Here is a 17,916-nt window from a genome sequence, read left to right as displayed (position 1 = left end):
TAATACATTCAGAACACAGTTGGACTCACGGAGCGTATTAACAACACAACAATATATACTATATTGGTAACCAGAAAATGTACCGAAGCAAAATTTTGGCATACATTTTCAACATTAACCGAAACACTAACCAAAACATTGTATTTTGTATCAAATTAAGTATAAATAACACTCATGGCTCTCACAAGCGGCGGTGCCGTGTGGCCGGGGCACTATCTAAAAGCCAGTCAAAACGGTCTCTTAAATCAAGGCTAAAAAGTCGACACTTGAGTCAGAATTTTGAGAGCTAACTGTATGCACACACTTGCAATTCAAGGACTCTTGTGGAATATTATATCAATTTATAGGCTGGGGGCCTTGCATTTCGAGTCGGGCTCTGGGAATAAACAGAGAGGAAGGCAGTACAGACTTGCACTGTCTACTGATCATCATCCAGCTGGTTTGTGTGTGTGTGTACAGAGTGTGTGTAGATTGGGTTGAAGGGTCCCATTGAGCAGGCTATCCTCTTTTCCTGTCATTGCCATGCAAAAGGTACCAGCTGCCTACACTCGGCCATGACGGCTAAAATATTTACCACTCTGTATACTGGAGACATCTTAAATGACGGTCTCAGACCACGCCTTTCCAGCCTTACTATTTCCTAAAATGAACACAGCGTTTCTTTTCATCTGTTTTCATTGTACTCTTTATGTGGGCTTCCTAACGGCACTGGCTTGGAACATTGATTTTGTCATTAATAGTCATTTTGAGTGACAGAATTGAAACCTTTCCCATTGTAATGATATTTGCTGTCCCCTCAGTGTGTCATCCACTATCAAAATGTCACAGGCAGATTTACAAGTGCATCAGCTGCCAAACAAAGCTTATTTTCGTCTGGAGCTTGAGGGTGGGAGAAAAATCCATATGCACTACAAATCAATGGGGGAAATTTATGGCTGGCGCCTGGGGTTTGAAGATTGCAAGTAACTAGCTTTTCCACAAAACAGTGAATGGTTTGATTGCTTCCATATGAATCAATTCAGTCTTTTTACATTCAATCTTTTTACATTGCGCAAAAAGAAAAGGATGGCAATGTTACATCATCTTCACAACTGGACAGTGTCCAACAGTGCCAGTGTCCCTAACCAACCGATGCAAATGGATTACCTGTCACCTGATTTCTTTGACACGCGTACTCAGTCTGCTTTACCTCAAAAACAATCCCACGTCTATTTATACCTGTTGTCCATTGTTTGTCTTATTTTTGTTATGTATTTTATTGTATATCCAGAAATTGTGGCATTTGTGCAGATCTGTGCAGTGGTACCTCAGTTTCCGTTATTAATTTGTTCCAAAATGTCTGGCGAAAACTGAAGCGTATTAAATCGAAGGCAATTTACCCATAGGTAATCATGTAAATCCAATTCATCCACAAAAACACATAATATAATTTCAAAAATAAATACATACATACAATACAAATACAAACTGTGGAATACAAAATACATCACTTTCACTGAATAGAATGCAGACTTCTACATATCTTTTATCTTTTTTTTTCTTAAACAACATTGTGTTTATTTCTGCATCTAAATTTAATTCTTTTGTCCTTGATCCATGTGCCACACCTCATATTTAGTTTAAATTGGTTTGTATTGTTTTGAATAGTCCTGCTAATTGTGTCTGTCCAACAGTTTACTTTTTCACTGTGTCAAAATGCGGTGTAGTGGTGGGACCGTGGTTTTTGTAGGATTCGGTTTTCAATAAAAATTATTGCTCGGTGAGCAGTGAGCCTAACAAACTAGTCAAGGGCCCAAACAAACCATCCACACGTTGGTGACTCAGTCTCTGTAAAGAATGAATAGTGGTCCTCTTAGAGTTGGGACACTATAGACAGATTCCGTGCAGGGAATCCTTTGATCATCTTTATTATGTGTGTGTGGATGGTTTGTTTGTTCATAAAACACACAAAGAGCAATTAAAATTGCTGTATCTGTATCGTTACTTTCTCCTTTCGAGCACCGCGCCATGCACTGCGTTCAAGCGCACTTTGTGTTCATATTTTTAGGTGTTGGATTTAAATTATTTGCTCTGGGAAAAGTGTATTCTGTTTTTGTACATTTTGGTTTTTGTATAACCTTTCAAAACAGATTACACAATGAAAACAAAATTTCAATGAAAACAAAATTTCTAATAAAACAAAACTGCAAACAATGACTTCTCTCTAAAAGATTTTTGCCAACACGACTGATTCTTGTCTCGAGACGCCAAATAATTGCGTAAACAACTGTACTTTTAGGCTAAAACAATCCACTGGTGATCATGTGTTTTGTAGCAATCAAACTGTACAAAAAGTATCCCAGCCAATCATAGTCAGAAATATTACAGTGAAAATACAGTGCGGATTGTGTTGACATACAGTATATCAACAGTTCATATACCAAAAAGCTGACACAAGCCCTACGACCGTACCTTCAATTTCGGCTAGAAGGATGAAATAAATGCTTATTTTAGATGGCAGGCGATCTGTCTCCCACACTAGCTGTCTAGGCTGTACTCAGTTTAAATGCCTGTGGGGTGCTGGTGTGATTCCTCAACACCAAAATCCTGACATGCCTTTAAGGCACAATTACCCAATGACAGCAACTGCTAAGGAGGTTCCTCTACAACTTCTCCCTGAGGGAAGGGTCACAATGTCCACAGACTCGTAAAAAGTAAATAGAACATGTAATAAATAAATAAATTAGTGGGCAATATAGCCATCCTTCTCTTCAAAAACAATCAGTCTGTTAGTTTCTTGATCTATTGACAACCAATAGCCTCCAAGACACTGTTCAGTTCAGTGAGGTGTGCTGTTTTCCTTCACTGGAACATCTCCTGTCAAAGAAGGCCCCACAAGTTCTTAACAGGTTTTGATCAGCTGAGGAAGTGCGTTATGCATAAAAACCACAGGCTTCTTGAAAGATGCAGATGTTTCCCTGTTCCACTGCTTGAACAAAATGCTTTAAAAGCCTGGAAGAAGGTTTAAAAATGTTCAACTAGCTGATTTTCAGTCCCACCAGCCCATACCAGCATGCTGCCTCCACCATGCTGGTGCCTGAGTCAAAGGAACTCAATCTATTCGGTCCATCAGGAGCCACTCTCATCTCATCCATACATAAAAGCCTGACCTTAAAACTTCCTCACAGTCACAGAAGGTATTTGGGGATCTATAAATGTCAAATTTTGGAAAGACGTGATATTTAGCTGTATTGCCAATTGTAATGCAATCGGTCCTAGATTGTTCTTAATGAAAACACCTTCCACAACAAAAATGAATAGAACGACTCAAAATAATCCCCAAACTCAAGGCCCACGAGACAATCTGTCATGCACAAGCACATGCGTCCAAGATAGAAGGGTGATACAATTATTGTGATTGCTTTTCCTCCACATTATGAATGATGGCCACCATCTTGCCCAGGAAAGATGAAACAGAACATCCATCTATCCATCTTCTATGCCGCTTACTCAAAATAATCCACAAGGTCATAAAAGTCTCAGTGATACGGCACTGTTTAATGAAGTGATGGCACACGTTAATGAGGCAAAGCCTCAATGCCCCCAGAAGAGGGTGGGGGCTCAAATCCGGTGAGATGGAGCAACTGACTGCCAATATGTCCCCAAACTGATTTACACAGATTACAAGAAAAGAGGGAAAATAACAAATTAATCACAGTTAATCGCAGTTGAAAAGGTTTTATCTATAATACATAGGGATGTAAATCTCTTTGTGGTCAACAATTTAGTACGCATCTAGATACACCTGTTAAGATACGATTCAAAAACAGTATATTTTTAAAACAGAACGATTTGATATCATTCGATACAGTGTACAAACGATACGACGATTCAACAAATGTAACCGCTGAATCGTATCGAGCACATCATATCGCCAGGAATGCTGTAAGGCAGCGGTCCCGGGCCGTGGGAAACGTTCAGGCAAAATAAAATAATTTGTAAATAACTACATAAAATTGCATGTAAGGGGATATCAATTTTGGAAATACGGGCCATTATTTTCTTCAAAAAATAATATACAGTTAGAAATCCCCCAGTTTTTGCATGTTTAATGCAAGTGGCGACTTGTCCCACTTTGTTGGACGGTCCTTGAATGCACCTTCTAACTTTCTCCCAAAATGCACAGATAGAGTACTGTACTGTATTTTTGCCCTTTTTTTTTCACCTCATATTCAGCCTCAAATGCTGATACTAGGTGGGAATGCATAAAGGTTAGATTTGATGACCTTAGTGAGTGCTAATGTGCATATTTGTGAGGTGCAACTCTCTGAAAAACAAACTCCAGGTTCATACTGGTGGATGGTGAGTCTGTATTTGTTTAGTGCTTTTAATTTGATGTTGTTCCTGTCTTAGTTTTACACAATACATAATGAATAAGATCAATTAGATCGCTATAATGTACACATGATTTGCTGATGTTTTGAAAATCTTTCCCGATGACTAGCTAGCACGCAGCTATGCTAGCGCTGCTAATGCTATTTCGAGCCATTCTCGTCTTCAGTCATGGTCACATTGAGACAAGCCTCCAAATAGCTGTCCTAGGCTATGCCTGCTGGTAACTAACAGCTCATAACCCAAATTTTAGCTCGCAGTTCAAAGCAACAAATCAGCCGAAAGATGGCTCGCATCTAAAAAAAACACTCGTTAGTTGGGACACCCGTATGCCAAGGTACCACTTTATAAAAAAATACAATATATATATGTATATATATAAAACATATAATATAATAAATAAAATACCGGCAGCCCTCGCCTTGTCACTCTCTGGTAGCCGACATACTCCATGACAACGCAACTCACAGCTACAGTAGATACAAATAACTTTGGAGAGCCATTTGCCAGGGCTTTGAAGCTACCACCCAAACTACACCTTTGTCCATTTCTGCTCAATATTTGTTCCCACTGTCGCTCCACATCCACTGCTGCGTTTCATCTGCGGTGTGGGCCGAGGGTCAAACAGGACGCGCGCACATTAATTGTGAGTAAAAAAAAAATAGTGTCGTTAAAGGACATTTCCGCATTGACAGCCTTACAAGAAAATAATTTTTAATTTGTCTTTAAAGGGGTGGATTTGAAAAAAGTTTGAGAACCAAGCCCTAGTGTGCAATGTAATTTCCCTCATGTGACAAGGCTCCAGTTGACTTGTTTATTTAGATCAGCTGGTGTGTGTGTGCGTGCGTGTGCGTGCGTGTGTGTCTGAGACAGGAAAGAGGTGAGGAGAATATACCATGCAACAATTCAAAATGAATACATACATAATACATAATTGAGACAATTGTGATGCTGTTCTGTTACAATATTTTGGTTCGAGATGAAGGGTGACAGTAAGTATCATTGCAAAAGGCAATGCTGTCATACTGACACACAGGGCATGGCAGAGCAGAATAGAAGCGCAGAGGAGAACTGGAAGACAATGAAAAGGCACGAGCAAATAAGACAGTTTGGTTAGAACGTTCGAGCTTACAAGAGCGAGCGGGGGGGTTGAAATTTGAGAAATAATCGCATGAGAGGATGGAGACAGCTGCTGGAACTGAAGCCGAGTTGGCTGAGTCAAATAGAACTGAGAAGATAAGTGGAAAGGGGAGAAATGTAAAACAGTGTCAAAGTGAGACAAAAGAGGGAAGAGATTACACCAGGCAGGGTATGAGAGAGGGAGGAAGATTAAACATCTGCAAGGATAGGTTCAGATTTGCAGAGGACCAAAGGAGAAACACAAAGAGGGGAAAGGTATTCAAACTAGATGAAAAATAAAATTGCATGGTTGTCTTTTTTTTCATACATAGTCACATTATAAAGTACCTACAGCCAAAGTGAACCAGACCTGCAGCCACCTTGTACTTAAAGTGTAACTGTATGTGATGAATATTTTCCCTTTCAAAGAAAGCATGGAAATTATTGTAGTTTTTGGACAAAGTATTCCAGGTGCGATATGATTGCGAAAGTGAGTTATATTTTATTACACATTGTTTCCATTCAATGAGCTGATAAACCATCCATCCATCCATTTCCCTCCGCTTATCCAGGTCCGGTTCGCGGGGGCAGCAGTCTCAGTAGGGAAGCCCAGACTTCCTGGTGCCTGGCCACCTCCTCCAGCTCCACAGGGAGGACACCAAGGCGTTCCCAGGCCAGCTGTGAGACATAATCCTGCCAGCGTGTCCTAGGCGTGCCCGGGGGCCTTCTCCCGGCTGGGCATGCCCAGAACACCTCACCAGGCAGGCGTCCGGGAAGCATCCTGACTGGATGCCCGAGCCACCTCAACTAGCTCCTCTCGATGTGAAGGAGCAGCGGCTCAACTCTGAGCCAATGACTGAGCTCCTCACCCTATCTCTTAGGTTGAGTCAAGCCACCCTACGGAGGAAACTCATTTCAGCCGGTTGTATCCGCGATCTCCACTCTGAGATACTTGAACTCCTCAGCTGGGGTAGGACCTCATTCCCATCCCAGAGGGAGCAATCCACCCTTTTCCGACTGAGAACCATGGCCTCGGATTTGGAGGTGCTGAGTCTCATCCCTGAAGCTTCACACTCAGATGCAAATAGCCCCAGTAAATGCTGAAGGTCACAGCCCAATGAGGTCATCAGGACCACATCGTCTGCAAATAACAGAGACGAGATCCTAAGGCCCCCGAAGTGGACTCCCTTGACGCCTTGTCTATGAAAATTAACAGAATCGGTAACAAAGGGCAGCCTTGGAGGAGGCCAACGTTCACCGGAAACAGGCTCGACTTACTACTGGCAATGCGAACGCCACCAATCCCGTACTCCCGGAGCACCCCCCATAGGACACCGCGAGGGACACGGTCGAATGCCTTTTACAAGTCCACAAAACACATGTAAATCGGTTGGACAAACTCCCATGTACCCTCCAGTATCCTCGCAAGGCTGTAGAGCTGGTCCGGTGTTCCGCGGCCGGGACAAAAACCACATTGCACCTCCTGTAGCCTGTAACGGCCGTACCCTTCTCTCCAGCACCCTGGAATAAACTTTCCCAGGGAGGCTGAGGAGTGTGATCCCCCTATAGTTGGAACACACCTTCCGGTCACCCTTCTTGAAAATGGGGAACACCACCCCGGTCTGCCAATCCAGAGGTACTGTTCCGAACTTCCACGCAATATTGAAGAGACGTGTCAGCCAAGACAGTCCCTCAACATCCAGAGCCTTGAGGAATTCAGGGTGAAACTCGTCCACCCCCGGAGCTTTGCCACTTGGGATCGTTTTGACTACCCCAGATACCTCTGCCACGGTGATGGAACTGTCTGTGTCCATGTCCTCTGAATCTACTTCCTTTATGGAAGGTATGGATAACATTTGATATTATCGCGCAATTTAGCCAGCCCACAAACGTCTGCTTAATTATTATTTTTAATCATGAGCACGATTGCTAACTGCTAATCACAGTACTGTGTACATGCTCCCAATTTCCTGTGAGAATCCTGTATTTCACTGCTCTCTCCTTGAGTTCTTGTGGCAGCTCCCAATTTTTTGAGTTCTTCAATGTCACAGATAACAGAGCCGTGGTCCTCAATAGGCAGCACACTGGCCATATCCATCACGGAAATAATGAAAACATTCAGTCTCACTAGAGAAGTACTTATTCATTCATTCAGTCCTTCCTCCACTCTGCAGGGGGGTAACAGTAAGGTATACTGGTCACAATGATACAGCAGTAGAAGAACACACAGAAAAACCACAGACTGGACAACAAACGTCTCTTCCAGTTGACCAGAAAGGTCATACAAGCCAACAGCCCTAGTCTTGCTACTTGAATTTTGAACTATTTGGGAGCCTTTCTGACCACACATATTGATCACAAGGACAGGGCAGCTTGTTGACACCTTTGGCTTGAACTTTCTCCGACCTGAGCGCGTGGAAGCTTTGTTTTCCCACTCCATTTCACAAAATGATACGTGGGCAAATGGACTACCCATCATTTCCAGATGATAGTGTATATTAGCTGGACCCACTAAATTTAAAGAGAAAAAAAGATTTGTACAAATATAGGCCACAGTTGTCTATAATCGCAGGTCTCCGCGTTGTAACATGGGATATTTAGTACACCGAGAGATGTTTACACAGAAACATTTATATTTTGATTACATCAATGCTTTCTTCCCAAACAGTGCATGAGTAGTTAAACAGTAGCCCACCAGAAAAAGTCATTTACTGCCATCCTCCTCCTGGGAACTAAAACTACTAAAGTCGTCTTCTGCAGCATCACAATTGAACAGCCTTATAATTCCTTCGTCACACTTTGTCTGTCTCTCGCTCTCTCTTTCGTTGTCGCTCTTGAAGTCACTTTTATCTCGAGCCATTAGCCATTTAGCTTGAGGTATCCTCTTCATTACGCAGTAGTTTAGCCTTTCAATATCCTTTTTTGGTAGTGGACGGTTGGCGGTCCGAGCAGTCCAAACTGAAGCTGTGGTAATTCTACACATGATCAAACTTACTTTAAGATGTGTCAGATCAGAGACATCAAAACGTGATAGTAGCTTCCACTTCACTCGTCCATGTCACTACTTCCTGAAGCTGCACTCTAAGCATAATGGGAAATTTTGTTTTTAGCCATAAATTAGCCGCATCACTGTACAACCACAGGGTTCAAAGCGTGAGAAAAAAGTAGCAGCTGATTCACCAGAAATTACGGTTACAGTGTGTTAAGCACACTGTTTGGCCGTACGATAACTAGGACAGTGTCCAAACCCAAGACATATGTTTGGCAATAATTTGGATCAAAAACCGAACCCTCCGAAAACCAGGGTACCACTGTACTGTCTGTTATCTAACTGACAAGAAAGAGCAAAGGTAGGAGCAATGCCACATCTGGAGAAGTGTTCAGTCACACAATGCAGCAGCAATAACCCTTAATGGAGATGAGCTCATCTATGAATGATAAGCAAGCCCCTTCACATCAAAGATTTCCCTGCTTCATCAGACAGGATGAAGATTTGATTTTATGCTGCACTATGGCATGATCCTTTTGGCACAAAGCATTATGACTATGCCAACTTCAAAAAATACATTAGTGATAAACATTTTAATAAGTCTAAAGTATGTGCATAATATTTTGATAGGAACCCACAATTTAGCCCAAAACAAGGTTATGGTATGACTGAGAAGAGTGTTGAGGAAGCATCTGTGATTTTTGCACGAGGGTGTCATATGAACAGTTTGTGCGTGGGGGAAAGGCCATATACCACGTGGTTATGACGAATTTCTTATACTTGCAGCATGAGAAAATAAAAAAAATAAATAACTGATGTTATTATTTGCAAATGAAGCAAAAATAGTTCCGCAGCCTTGCCATAAAGCTGATGAGATAAAAGTTACTAATGAATTGATGGAAAAATATAATAGTGAAATAAGTAGTTGATCCCCAACCCCCTTGCAAATATTCTGGCCCCAACAGAGCGGTTATGTCCCTTCAGTTAGAAGCTTGGTGAGAAAGAGAAGACTGTTGGCGTGATAATTCAAAAATGGAAGAAATACAAAATACCAGTCACTCGCTCTTTCGCTCTTTTAGCTGTGATTTGATGTGAGCAGCTCCACTCATTTTGACGTGATAGCCTATGCTTCGATGGGCATCGACTTGTAGATTGGCTAGTAGAGGGTGCAGGCTACTTTGTAAAACAAATTGTCAAGTTGCTATCCGAACTCTGTTAATATCTTAGCTATTTATATCCCTCCTGAGATGTGCACAACCCTTGCCAACAAGGGTTTCTCCACCAAGTGGTGGTGTGTTTTGCTTGAATTCTTATTTTATAATTTGTACAGCATTTTCCCACACGTCTGTAATCTAGATGATGTCATCATCTAATGTGCATAATTGACCATGACACATTTGCATGTAATTTTTTTACGGCTCCCCCTACCTCCCCCATGCCCCCGACGAGTCCCATAATAATGTTTTTATGAGGTGGGTTAACAGGTAGTGTTGCGTATTAAACTTTGAAACTGGTGTTTGGAATCTCCGGTCAAAGAACACAAATTCATCAGATGGACTCCTCAACTTGACTTTAAATTGTACACACGGCGCATTACTTTAGTTAAATAAACTCAATGTCTCCATTTTATATGCATATAATCGGAATATTAATATACACAATGACAGCAAATATACTTACATGTAGCAAGTGTCAAACTGTAATTTGTTTAGCAGTCAGATGCTATTTACTAAATAAACACAACTGTCATTCCGACTACAACGATATCAGAACATACGTAAAATATCACACACACTTAGAAGAAGCCACTAATGCTTCAAATATATTTCTTAAAGCGTTACAAAACTCCGCACGGTGGCTGAGTGGTTGGCATGTTGGCCAGTCAGGAGATCCCCATGCATGCGTGGGTTTTTTCTAGGCTACTCCGGAAACATGCATGGTAATTGGCGACTCTAAATTGTCCATAGGTATGAATGTGAGTGTGAATGTTTGCTTGTCTACATGTGCCCTGCGATTGGCTGGCGACCAGTCCAGGGTGTACCCCGCCTCTTGCCCAAAGTCAGCTAGGAGAGGCTCCAGCATACCCGCGAACTTAGTGAGAATAAGCGGCATAGAAAATGGATTGGTTGGAGGGTTACAAAACTCACATCCGCAATGACTTCTGCGCTTTAGCATTACTGATTGCAACACACATAAAGCGGAAGCTGAGGTGACACGTTCAAAGTAAAAAGTATGAAAAATAAGAGTTTCTGCATAAATGTGCATAAACATGGGGAACTCTTAATAGGTTGTGCCAAAGCAATCTGTGGTGGTCAAAATGAATTAGTGCCAGGCTGCCACAAAAACATGAATGTATGGGAAACACTAATGTATTTCATGTTTTTTCCTGTATTTTTTTAATCAAAATATGGACTGTTGACACGTCTTTGTGAGGGGGTAAACTTAAAAAAATGAGCTGGGGATCAAATAATTATTTTCCCCACAGTAATAGGCGATAACTTCAGTTTGAATCATATACGTAATAGACAGGAATTCAACAACAGTAGAAAAAACTATTTTGTTCAACCATAGCACACTCAAAGGTGTGCATTTAAAAAAAAAGATTATTGACAGAAAAACAATCAAGTAATTGGAAATATCCACTGCAGCACTGCATGGTGTCATGGTAATGCAATCAGAGCATCTCTCCATCTATTTTCTATAGCGCTATTAGGGTCGCAGGTGAGCTGGAGTCTATCCCAAGCTTTAGGCAGGATACACCCTTGGACTGGTCGCCACCAATCACAGGGCACATACTGTATAGACAAGCAACCTTCCACACTCACATTCACAATTACGGGTAATTCAGTCTCCAATTAGCCTAACATGCATATTTTTCAGGTGTGGGAGGAAGCTGGGGAGTAAAACCCACGCAAGCACGGGGAGAACATGCAAACTCCACAGAGATGTTCCAACAAAGATTCGAAGCTGGATCTCTTGGCTTTGAGGCAGTTGTGCTCACCACTGGCCACCATGCAGCCTGAATCTAAACATTTTAACTTGTTGGTTTTGCCAGAATTGACAAGGCCATCGGGAGTGACTCAATCGGAAGAAAAATGTTTCAAAAAATGTGGAATTGTTTTTTATGTCTCAATTTCCATAACACCATGCACTGCTGCAATGGCTGAGTTAATGCAGACATTTGAAACTGCTGACCTTGAATTAACCTTAGCTGGAGGCATAGTTGGATGATTACAATTTTACCTTGAGAGGCTTTAGTGTAGTTGGTTCACAATTTCTCTTTCTTGCTTCCTCAAACATTAAGAACACACACACGTACATTTTAATCATTTTGTTTGATGTTGTTTTGACACAGGGGTGTTGAAAGGATAAATGAGTTATATATTAGCATGCTAAATATGCACACACTTGCTAGCACACTTGATAAAATGATTTTTTTACCACTATATTTCTGCATGCTAACTGTTGTATCATTATATTGTAGCATAGGATACAAGTGTGAATGGTCATCTTTAAAGTGTCGCACACAATCACACATACAGTTCACGTCGTGCTAGGGTGTTAAGAGGTATTTACGAGTGGAAAAGCATAGATGAAGCCAGGACAGACCAGCCCAGGATGCGTTGCCATGGTGACCAAGGCCAAACGGCGATATCAAAGACCCCCTTTCTGAAATTGATAGATGCTAGGTGAGTTTTTTTGACAATGAAATATTCCGTGCTAACAGTGTCCAAACATTTTCCACTGAGGGCCACATACTGAACAATGAAAGGGTGCGAGGGCCACTTTGATATTTTGTGAACCTGCTAAGAAGTCACACATATTTCCACAAAACTGCATCTTAGCTTTGCAATTTAGGTGAAAAAGCGTATTATTAGTATGAAATTTGGGCTTTTTTTCCCATTTCTGCTTTTTTAACATTTTTTTTCCAATTTTGCAAATATTTCAACTTTCTTCTTGAATAATTTTTGTAAATTTTCTTTGCATAACATTATGACTTTATTACCAGAATATTTTGACGTTATTCCCATAATATTACAACTTTTTCCCCAACCTGATTTTCCTAAAATTACAACTTTGTTTTGTTTAGTGTCTTTCTCACAATATTACGACTTTTTAAAAATATATAATAACTTTTAAAATATACATAATAACATTTTTTCTTTCATATTTCAACTCTATGCTGCTAAAATTCTCATAATATTACAAGTTTATTCTCGTAAAATTTAGACTTTTTTATCCATTTCTGCTGGGGTTTTTTTTTATTTTCCAAATATTTCAATTTTCCTCTTGTAAATTTTCTTCTCATAATTATGACTTTATTCCCATAATATTTTGACTATATTCTCGTAACATCATAACTTTTTCCGAAACTTTGTTTGTTGTTTTGTTTCTTCCTCATAATGTTATGACTTTTAAAAATGTACATCTTTTATTGTTTAGCATTTCAACCTTCTGATATTAAAATGGCATTATTTTTCCTCATAATAATGAGGAAAAATTATTATCCTCATAATAATGAGGAAAAATGTCCTAATTTTATGACATTATTGTCATAAAATTAGGACTTCTTTCGGAAAATTATTTATTCTTGTCAAATTACTACTGATTTTTCCACTTTTGCTTTTGTTTTGTTTTTTATAGTTTTCTTTAAATTCCTTCTTATGTTCTTTCTTTCTTTTTCTTTAAATTATAGTTTGAGAATGTGCCACACGCAAATGGCCCCCAGGCCGTGCTTTGTCCACCCCTGTTTTAGGAAATACAAAAAAACATAATGTAATGAATGTCCTTTAGCTTGGATTACAACATGCATTCACTGAGGCGTCATTCCCACACTGTAAAATCCAATAGCATTCTCAACTCAGATAAATAAGTAAAACAAACTTATTTTTTTTTAAATCATCACACTATAACTATTAAGTTCCATTTACTTGTTTTTTTTTCAAGGCAAGCGGTTTGCATGTTTTCGTAAGTAAGGTTGACTAATGGATTTTGCAGTGCACAAGCTTCTGCAAAGTCACAACATTAATTTCTGCCCTAAGTTGCATACAATATTCGCTAAGCTCTTGTATTGATGACTTGTATTGGTCAGACCGCTACACGTCTTCACCAGCACATCCTAAAGATTCTCAATGGGGTTCAGGTCTGAACCCTGTGGTTGCCAATCCATGTGTGAAAATGATGTCTCATGCTCCCTGAACCACTATGGGGGTTCTCAACCGCTGGGTGTGTAATAATGGGTCAGAGGTGAGTGCGCACAGTTTCTAGTCACTTTTTGTGTGTGCGTGGAGAGGAAAAATTCAAGGCCTCGACCATGCACTAAACTGATCTGTACGCCTCCACCGTATTCAGTGGCGACGATTACTTTTACTGCTACAATCATATACTACTCACAAGAAGTCAGGGTGGAACTAAAATGTACTACTGTATTAACTTTACAGGTGAACTTAATCTGAGCTCATTTCGAACGCACGTGTCCAACATGTTCAATACTTAAAGCACTTAAGGCACGCCTTCTGTTTTCTAACGTAACAGTTGTGCATATCCCTAACTTTTTGTGAGTAGTACATATAATAGTACAGTATGACATATCTTGTTTCTTTTTAAATTGTGATCAGCCCCACCCAGTTCGTTCCCAAGCATATTTTTTCCTGGGTGACTAAGTAATGGAAAGCACAGGGCACAGAGATGTACAGTTAGATTTTGCCGATTCTGTAAGCGTTCACATTAACAGTGAGGTCCTTCTATCAGCATCGCAGTCATACAGCCTCATGACATTTCCTCCCCCATGTGTGAGACATATGATAATGTGTTATTCTTTAGGAGTTATTTCTTCGTCGTACTTTTTTCATCATTTTCCTCTCTTTCCTCTAGATGTTTTCTGGCAGAGCCTCTCTAGTCTACGATTTCACCAACGGTTTTCAGCTTGCAGCAAAAATGTATTATGATTGTAATCTATAAGGTAAAATCCAATTTTCCCAGTGTTTTGCTCCTTTTTTTTTAATTTCTATTTTAAGCTGTGAGGGTAAATTTTATATTTTTCAGTGAGTGTTATTTTTGTCACACGCATTGCACCACAGAAAGAGCCATTACTCTCACATGCAGGGACGCAGACAAGGGGAAGATGTCAGAGTGACGGGGCAGCAAAACTATCGTGATCCTTGAGCGGTTTAGTTGATCTGTGACTTGCTCAAGCTCACGCAGTCACAATTTTATTTATTTTTTCATCCAGGCAGTTTCCTAAAGCAGAGGTATTCTTCCTTACTGTACTGCTGACAGTGTTTCTCCGACCATTATATCAGGGGTTGCCCTGCAGCCCCACTGGCACCCCCACCCTCCCAGAAGGTCAAGTTAATTTTATTTTCCATACAGCACTAGAGTGCAAAAAAATATTAATAAAAAAAAGAAGCAATTTAAGGTTACCATTCCTACTGAACACGTTTACAAGTTGTCCTTGTGTTAAATCAAATAAATTGCCTTATTTTATTTATGGTACCGTACTCACACAATGGCATGCCATTCCTGTCTCTGTGGCCACGTATCCGCAATTCCCTGCTCTCAGTATCGTGTCGGCGTTTATCAAATAATCAAATTGCTGTAGACCTAGTGGACACACTCCTGGAGAAGTGATTAAGAACTTGATGTGGGTATGGTTTAGGTTATTGAGGCTTGGGTTACTGCAGTGTTTGTTTGAGGAAATGAAGCTGTCTATTTATTTCAAACCTTAGTGGGCGTCACAAGCAAAGTCATCTGTCCTTCTCAGAGGCAGCAGAATAGCACTGTCTGTCTATGCCACACCGTGTTATATTTACATTCCCTCTTCATAGTGCTTTTAATCCATCTTCTGTTGTCCTGCTGACTGTCTCTTCATCACCCATCTATTCATATCGCTTCCTTCAATGACTCCCTTTGTACTCCTGCCTCACTGTCTCCTCTCCCACCCTCTGATGTCACCGATTCAGATATGAAGTTTCTTGATGCCAGACAGCCTTTGACACCGCAGCCCTGTTTTGGAGGGCGGTGGTGGTCATAGAATGAGACGGCTATAGATTTAGTTTAATGGCAACAGGAAAATGCAAGATGCAGAAACAAAAGGGGACATCTAGGTTAAAAAAGCATGCATGGATGGCTCTGAAAAGGCCTGTGTCGTGTTGCTGGCTTGTCTCCGTCCTGTGACTCCAAGCCAATTTAGCAAGTCACGGCATCGCCACAAATCTATTTTCGCAATCCTTTATTATTATTATTATTATTATTATTATTATTATTATTATTATTATTGTGTATTATGTCTGGATATTTCGCATGCAACATCAACTTAACTTCTTTAAGGAAACGCTCATTTTAATTCCAGTAAAGTGACAGCGAGTGCTCTTAATGAAATCACAATTCCCTTTTCATCAATGATAACAAAAACATTCCAAATACACTTGCCCCTTTCCATCAGTCTAGCACTGGTTTGGCTCGGTTTGGTTTTGTCTATCCAAAGAATGCATTGTCACTGTGACGTTTAGAACCAAATACTTTATAAACACCCCATATTATGTACTTGTTTGCCTTGTAAGAAGGCACCGCTATGATTGTGAAAATCAGATGATCTGATGGTAACACAATGTCAGTTTAACATGCCTTGCTTCGCTTTAAACACGTTTCATGTAAGAACCAGAAAAGACAGTCTATGAGAAAAGAATTTTAAATATTCTAGATGATTTTTTAATGTTTTATGCTGCTTGTGTATTAGTTATTACAGCGCAATAAACAGTAAACATGGGTAAAATGGATACAGAACTCATTTTATACTGATTAGTATTTCCAACTCTAAAGTTGAAGCTGGCCAAATAGGTCACGTGTTAAAGAATTTCAATGTGTGTTTTTTCCTGACACTAAAACTACACCCTGATCCTTTCATTGATCTGTGCGCATCCAACATTGACAATACCTCTACTCTGGTTGATGCACGGCTTGTGTGTGAATATAAAGTTTTCTGGAACACAGATGCCTTGCATTCATACATCCTTAAACCAACTTTAAAACTAACCAAGCTTTATTACTAATATTATTATCATTATTGCTACCAAATGCATCGTTGTTGATGAAACCCAAGATACTCACTTGCTTTTAAATTATCAATACATGTTTATTGCCTCTTTAAAGTTGATTAAAGAGCAAATCGTCATTATATTGCGGTATTGCGAGTTCAGTGTGACAAGGCAAAAACCCCAGAGAAAACGGGCGGCGAATGCCCACCAGCGGCTCCCTTGGCATTTTACGTTTCAGTGTGCGGTTTCATTTTGAAAGTAGCATAAATTGGAATTAGAATGGACCCCGACAACCGAAATAATCTGGAAAATATCATCTTATTCGCTAAAATTGTCCCACATCACCGCACACAATCAACTCACGTTCAGACAAATAAAATGTGGAAGAAATTGCATTACTATATAGTAAACTTGCTGTCAAATAAAGTAGGAAACGTTTACTTTACCTGGAGTAAGTCACCGGACACTAATTCCACGATTTTAAAAAAGCCATGACAATAACTCCCAGGATAGCTCCACAGAATCCAGAAATGCTTAATTTGTTGAAATCCCAAATGAGTTGTTCGGACTGTCCGTTTGTGATCAAATAAAGCGACTTTACTCGCTGTTGATCCTTATTCTGTTCCTTCTTCCCCTTTGAATGTATTTACAGAATATCCATTAATACGTAATGTGCTAGTTTTCACACATTTTGTTTTAATTCCGAGAGTTTCCACAATCTTCCATGTGAGTTGTGAAGGTTTTACCGGCTTGCGCTCATCCCTGGAGCCGCCGTCCCCTGTCCAGCTGGCGGCTTTGGTTTGTCTGTGCCTCCTCTCTGCTCACAGCAACAACCGGATTCCTTATTTGGACGTCTCGTGGTTTACGCGACTGTCAACGCCATTGGATTTCACCAAAGTTACTTCCAGTCCGATGTTTCAAAATAAAAGGGCTTTAATTATTCCCCGGGGAATATTTTTACTTTGAAGGCAAAACCCTCTCAATTTCCTGTCAAATTCGCTCGGTACAAAGCTGATAGGGAAGCCCTCACATAGAAAATTCACCCAGCAGCCCCATCTTCTGGAGTCAAAGAGCATCGCCAGACAAAATTTAAATTAAAGCTGTCATAATATTACGTCATTATACTACCGTTGTCGGTGTTAATGGTCCAAAAATATTAAAATAATAAAGATGATTTGGGCTTTTGTTCTATGCCGAATATTCACACTATGAATTCACTGTCACTAATGACGTGTTTCTACTGCTGTTTTTCTTTTCCTTTTTTCCAAATAGACAAAATAAGGCAGACAGCAAATAGTTGGAAAATAATAGGGAATATATATATATATATATATATATATATATATATATATATATATATATATATATATATATATATATATATATATATATTATATATAT

The 17,916-nt window shown here is 40.0% G+C and overlaps 1 protein-coding gene across 7 annotated transcripts in view; it reads right to left on the bottom strand.

The window, feature by feature from the left end:
• The window catches only part of adgrb1a (adhesion G protein-coupled receptor B1a), a 139,376-nt gene extending 122,015 nt beyond the window's left edge, over nt 1–17,361 (bottom strand). For 4 of the 7 annotated variants that reach the window (XM_054783180.1, XM_054783179.1, XM_054783182.1 and 1 more), the window contains exon 1: nt 16,962–17,359. The gene's annotated coding sequence lies outside the window, so the exon portion shown is untranslated. Of the gene's footprint in view, nt 1–16,961 lie in introns of all 7 variants that reach the window. The other 3 variants (XR_008572128.1, XM_054783178.1, XM_054783181.1) reach the window with 2 other exon arrangements.
• Between the last annotated feature and the right edge of the window lie 555 nt (nt 17,362–17,916).

Source organism: Dunckerocampus dactyliophorus, chromosome 7 (assembly GCF_027744805.1).
Source record: "Dunckerocampus dactyliophorus isolate RoL2022-P2 chromosome 7, RoL_Ddac_1.1, whole genome shotgun sequence".
NCBI classification, from domain to species: Eukaryota; Metazoa; Chordata; class Actinopteri; order Syngnathiformes; family Syngnathidae; genus Dunckerocampus; species Dunckerocampus dactyliophorus.
This window is presented reverse-complemented; position numbering and strand designations above follow the sequence as displayed.